The following is a 6,287-nucleotide window of genomic DNA, read 5'->3' as shown; positions in this document are numbered from 1 at the left end:
GCACCTGCAGCCTGTTTCCATATTTGCTGTTTGCAAAACTGCTATTTGATCCACTACTTCCCTTGGATTTTTGTAGCAACTCCCACCACATCAAATATAGCAATTTGGTCAGTGCTCCTATGCTTTAAACTATGACACTCTGTTGGTATCCCTATAGCATCATTTCTGGTGCTGCTCCACAAGTTGAAAGCGAGAACTTGTTGATTGACATGTTTCAGCATGCTAAGGTTTGCCACCCATGATGTGGTGGTTCCATGTTCTTCAGACTTAGTCTGACTGAGTCAAGATATCAGCCCAACCACCAGGCGCTCAGTAGGTGAATTTCAGGAGGAGGCCTCGATGGTTTAAGCATCTGACATGAGTTTATGAGTTTCTAAGAAGAAAACTTTGAGGTAGACTCAGATCACGCTGCAGGGATCAACGTGTCTGGACTAGGGTTGTCTAGGGCGACATCTACCAAAAATGGCTTATGACAATGTCAACAGTAAACAATGTTGTTGCTGGGTCAAAATGTAACAGTTGTGTTCAATGAGAAAGTAAGACAACACGGAGATGAAGTGCAATGAACAGCAACAACAGCTTCTTTTTATTTTCTCTCCAACATGACTGGCATAATCCATCGCTATGGCGTTGTCCATCAGCCCAACCCTAGTCTGGGTTATTTAGTTTGCTGAGGCTTGGACCTAGGTTGCGTTTGGTTGGGTTGTAGAATGTAATGAATGAACAATGAATGTTTGCAAAAATGTATTTGTAAAAGCTTCTCCCTGATATGCTAAAAAACTCTGACTTTTGAGTCACTAAGGAAATATCTTATGCCTGTAACCTTGCTTTAAAGGATATTTCTGGCTTATTAAAAACATGAGTTTTATTTTCACATTTTTTGTCCAACACCCCCTTCAGTAATAATAACAGTGTGCCCACCAGCTTCAAGGCTAAAGTGTCATTATACAGCATTATTGGTAAACAGCAGTCTGACAGGGCAAGAAACATGAGCAGTTAGGTTATAAACAAATCCTAAAGTTAGGCAAACATTTCAGGGAAAATCTGTGTTCAAAATCACATACTAACAAACGGCATACTACATACTCAGTCAGCTGCATAATAAATGAACTCTTAAGTATGCCATAACCAGCTGACTCTTCATACCAATATAGAGCAGTAAGATGCTCCAGTGGCGCAATCGGTTAGCGCGCGGTACTTATAAGACAGTATGCTGTAGAGCAATGCCGAGGTTGTGAGTTCAAACCTCACCTGGAGCAGTCTTTTCAGGCGGCAGTCAGGACTTGTTGACTGGTTTTGGAGGTGGAGAGGTGCCAGTTCAACTCCTGGACAAAACTAAGGCGAACTTGAGCAAAACAGTGAGCCCCAACTGCTTATAGTGCAACCACATCCCCATCACACTTACATCTCTCCCAGTAACTGTATATCTGCTGGTCATCTGCATGTGTATGTGTTACCTATATATACCTATATGTATCTAATAATAACAATGGAGTGAAAATATCCCAAAAGGGGGACTAATTACATGTTGTTTTCTTTTACTACAATTCATATTCTGTATTTCACATGACTGTATCGATGATGATATTACCCAGTTTGAGCTACCACTGAATGAAAACTGTTCATCACAGATGTAAATCAACATTACTTTTTCCACTCAAATGCAGTATTTTCCTTTATTACTTCAATGTCAACAAATACTATTAAATATTTTAGTGTTAAATATTTTTTCCACAGTACATTATTGTATATATGTGGACAAGATTTCTGCTGTCAATGTATCATTAAAATATCCAGTGTTTTTTATCTACGAAATACAAAGTCAAGTCAAGTCAAAGTTTATTATAGCTCAATATTACAAAGAAAAGAGTTTTAAGAGGACAGAAATGAGCACAAAACATGTACAACAATGTACAGAAATGCATGAAATAAACACAAAAATGCATAAGACAAACAATATATGATTTGTGACACGTAGAAAAAACCCAACTAATGAGCAGCAGTAAAAAATTTACAGAAATAAGATCACATATATACAAAAAAGTGTAACTTACAGTGCATGTATGTAATCTGTGCTCTTATAGACTGAATATTTGTTGACCTACGATAGTTCAATGTTAGGGCAGAATGAATGAGATTGAAAACCGATGCCTTCGAATGAGTCGACTGAGGAAGATGAGTCTAGTGGAGGCTCGGTAAAAGAAGGCTCTACCACCTTCTGGTGTTATGTTTATTTTTGGAATGGTGGGGAGACCGACATACTGAGACTGTAAAGGCTTCACAGGTATATGAGGAGTGACTAGAGCCGATAGTTAAGGTGTTACAAGTCTGTGGAAAAAAATCTTTATCCCAGCATAGCAATGTCATGCGTTTTGTTGCTTTTAGTTGGCTAGGTTTAGTTACGAGGAATGAGCTTGTTAACATTAGGATATGAATATCAGTGTAAACCAATCAGAGGGAGAGAAGGGTTTGTCCTGCCTTCACCATCCTGGAAAAGAAAAATCCATTCAGTCGGCTCATGAAGCATACCTTGGAATTCCTGCTAATCTTGTGTACATCTGGGCATTTCTCACATACACAAAATCCACATACTATGCACTTGGACCTACTACATACTAAATTCAGACTTAGTCTGAATAGTATGTTTGTATGAAACACACCAAAAACAAAGGTGAGGAAAACAATTTTTTTACCCACACTGCATTGTAAACACTGATCACAGTTCACAGATCCACATGTTGCAGAACAAATTTAGTTGTCCAGTGCAGTGAGGGATCATTAGCAACATTTTTGGGGATGCTCACTATCAGTTTGACCCAAAAGCATTTCAATCGCCCCCTGGTGGCTGGCTGCAGTACAGGTCATAAACCCAGCCTCCCCATCGTTAATAGGGAGATGGGCCAAACTAAAACAAAGTACAACTCAAATGCATTTTTCTTAAAGATGGTTTCTTTTTCATCATTTCAGGTAGTTCTTATCATGCTGATGTTTGTTCGAATGTTTGTTTTTCTGATCAGAAGCAAAGACCTACTGTCAATTTTTTATGTCAGTTTTTTGACTTTTAAATAAAGTAGTTTAGATAAATCTGGATAAATTGTTAGCTTGTTAACCTGTCTGACTGGTTGTGCTTGTTGCTCTGCTGGTCTCTGTAATAGTAATGTTGTCTCAGCTGTGAGCAGTAGCCGTGGGCAGTTTCAAAACATGAAAAGAAAGTTCTAGAACCACTTGTGTTGCATAATCTAGCTCTCTGCCATTCATCAGTATGCATAGTTTGGTCCAAACACTCATACAGACCATACACACCTGAGTCTTCTATCATGCATAATCCTGTTGTGCCTGTGCATGATATAGAACCAAAAGGACCCTTCTGTGTGCAGAGAAGAGCCAGTAAAAACTTCAGCAGACAGATAGACAGCCAGGCAGTTTCAGCTCCACAGCTGGTGAGGAAGGAACTCTCTCCCACAGGGTGACATCAACAGGGCCCCGGTCCGCTCAGCCTCACCTGGCCAGGCCCCCAGCTGGCCGGGGCCACAGAAGGTGCTGCTGCCTGCAGATGTTGTTTACTTGAGGAAAGGACTGAGTCCATCAGGCAGCTCTTTTTGATTTCAGCCAGCAGTGTTTGGCAGATGCTCTGGTCGTGTCTCCGGCTGCGGCTGCAACACACAACAAAACCCGTTTGATATGCGTATCGTGTTCCTCCTGTGGAGAGTTGAAAATATTTGTAGCTTTTGTTAAACAAGTTTGCTGAGCATTAATGCCCTCAGCTGTAGGCAAATGTCTGTGTTTACATACACAGAGGATTATGTTCCTAAGTAACCTGGTTTTGGGTCAACACTCGTGAGCGGGTTTTACGTTACAACAGTTTACAACGGCCATATTATATACTTTATCATGGCATCATAATTGATCCCTTCACTGCTGGTTTTCACCATCTGTGTAAACTTTCAGCATTATGGAAACATTCAGATATAAACAACAGCATGACGCCAAGCAGTATGGGACCACCTTTGTTCCCTACAGTTCCTTAGTCAAAGAAGGAGGCGGAGATATTCTGCCTTAATGATGTTATCAGAAAGAGTTGGCAATAGCAGATCAGAAGATCATGTATAAACTGTGACAAACAAAGGATCCACCACTGGTAGTCGGGATCATGAAAAAGTTGCCATAAAGCAGCAGAGAGTAAAGGTGGTTGCCCTGCTTGCTTCTTTCCATTTAGAATCTCAAAGTGATGCATGAGGCTGGGGTATGCATGAAAGGAACTTTCTACATCTACACCCATTCCTCAAGGCTGCTCTGTAGGGGACAGGTTGAAAGGACTCACATAATATAAAAGAGAGAGACACGATAATCATTCAAATGTTGGCCAACTGCATTTGTCTGCTCAGAAAGTTACAAAAATTGTCAGGTGGAGCATTCTGACGTTGGAAAGGTGTGGGTGACGGCGCTTCAGTTGCTGTTTTGATGATCTGACAGGCACTTGGTTTGAAGCACATTGACACCCTCAGGCTTCCTGTGCCAGGCATCAGGAAAATGTCAGAAAATAACAACAAAACAACAAACATATTTCAGTTAGATGCAAAAGAAAACAGGGGCATTTATTTAATTATGAGATGGCTTTTTGTCAGTCATGAGTCCTTTTCAGGTCGCATCAGAGACAACACCAAATTGGTTGTGCTTTGTAAGATTATGGACAAACAAGGTGAACTTGAAGTGGAGTGGCGAAGCACAGGATCTGAGTGGTGTAAATTATCCAAGGGAGTTTGGCCTCTTGGCACTGTCCATAGGAAAATAAGTGTTTGATCATGTGCAGAGAGCCTTTGGGCTGTTTCACAACTATCTTCAGTTTGACCTGAACCAAAATAATAGGTAGGAAACCTCTCCAAACCACGGTCTGGACCAAACAGCTCAACACTGGTCCAACCAAAAAAGCTACTCTCATTCCAGATCAAAGTGAACCTGGTTTATTTCCAGTGTGAAAACATTTTCTTTGAATGGTTCAAACTTTTGGACTAATTACAGGAAGAGACCAAATCTTTAACTGACATTTGGTCTCACAACTTTATAAAGAGTCCGTTGGAAGACCCACAAAACACTTCAGTTATATAAAAGAGGGGGAAATTAATTGAAATGACAATAATGATTAATACATGAAATAATAAACCAGTCAATTACAAGTATAGAGAGACACAGCACATGTAGGTGATGACAACAGGTGATGATGACAGGACATGGGTGTATAATCTATAGTGGTTTAGCATGCTCACATACAGTAATTGCAATGTAAAAACTAGTCAGATCAGGGGTGGCCTGGTAGCTTAGTTGGTAGAGCATTTGCCCCATGTACTGAGGCTGTGAGTCCTCTGTGGTGGCTGTGGGTTCGGCTTCTGCCTACAGCCCTTGGCTGCATGTCATTCCCCTTTCCTGTCATATCTTCACCTGTCCTGCAAATTAAAGACATAAGAGCCCCCTGCCAAAAACACCAGCCAGATCAAATGTATACAATTTAACAAAAAACATTAACCTTATTTTGGACTTTCAGGCCCATAATGTCTTAAAGCAACACTATGATATTGTCTGCTTGCTCCTATTAAGCTCAAACTGAGATTTTTGTTTTCTTTTCATCGAATGAAGGTCCAGAGTGTCAGATACCAAAGTCAACAATAAATTGATCTTACTAATCTTCCTGTCTTCAACAGTAAAATGGCCTAAAAGTCTCAACCAAGGCTCTTTTTTTTTGTTAAATCACATGCATTTGATGTAGCTAGTTTTTGTTCTACATTGCAATTATGTGAGAACTCTAAAGATCTAAAAATGGCATACCCATCTCCCTAAACTTGCAACTGATTGATTCACAGACGGCCGTGCATCTGACACTGGAAAGTTGTCAATGCAATTAAAGTTCTCTGTCTCATGTAACTAAAAAGTGTCTAAATTTTTGTGGGTTTCTTCCAACTGACTCTTTGTAAAGTTCCTCAACCAGATTTGGTGTCTTCCTGTAATTGGTTTGAAACATAAGTCATGTGACATAAGTCATTTATGTAATGTAACGTCAGTAACTTTAATTTTAAAATAAGTCAATGCTAACTTTAGGTTTGACACTTGACTCCCTCTTTTGTTCATGTCATACAGCCATTTGAGGTAGCCACCTAACAATAAATGTAATTGTGGGTTGTAATAACCTGCTTGTCCCATGACTTATGTAAGTCAGGTGACATAAAGTAACATACTTATCACAACCCAAATCATGATCTATTCCTAAACCTCCCCAAGTACTTTTGTTGCAGACA

General features: G+C 40.0%; 1 non-coding gene across 1 annotated transcript; it reads left to right on the top strand.

Annotated features, from left to right (window-relative positions):
• The first annotated feature begins 1,165 nt into the window (after positions 1 to 1,165).
• trnai-uau (transfer RNA isoleucine (anticodon UAU)) lies at positions 1,166 to 1,259 on the top strand. Its single transcript has 2 exons — positions 1,166 to 1,203; positions 1,224 to 1,259. It is a non-coding gene; the product is annotated as a tRNA-Ile (tRNA).
• The last annotated feature ends 5,028 nt before the right edge of the window (positions 1,260 to 6,287 follow it).

The sequence above is a fragment of the Lutjanus erythropterus genome, chromosome 5 (genome assembly GCF_056507025.1).
Source record: "Lutjanus erythropterus isolate fLutEry1 chromosome 5, fLutEry1.hap2, whole genome shotgun sequence".
NCBI classification, from domain to species: Eukaryota; Metazoa; Chordata; class Actinopteri; order Lutjaniformes; family Lutjanidae; genus Lutjanus; species Lutjanus erythropterus.
The sequence above is the reverse complement of the archived record's forward strand: the minus strand, read 5'-3'. Positions and strand labels throughout refer to the sequence as shown.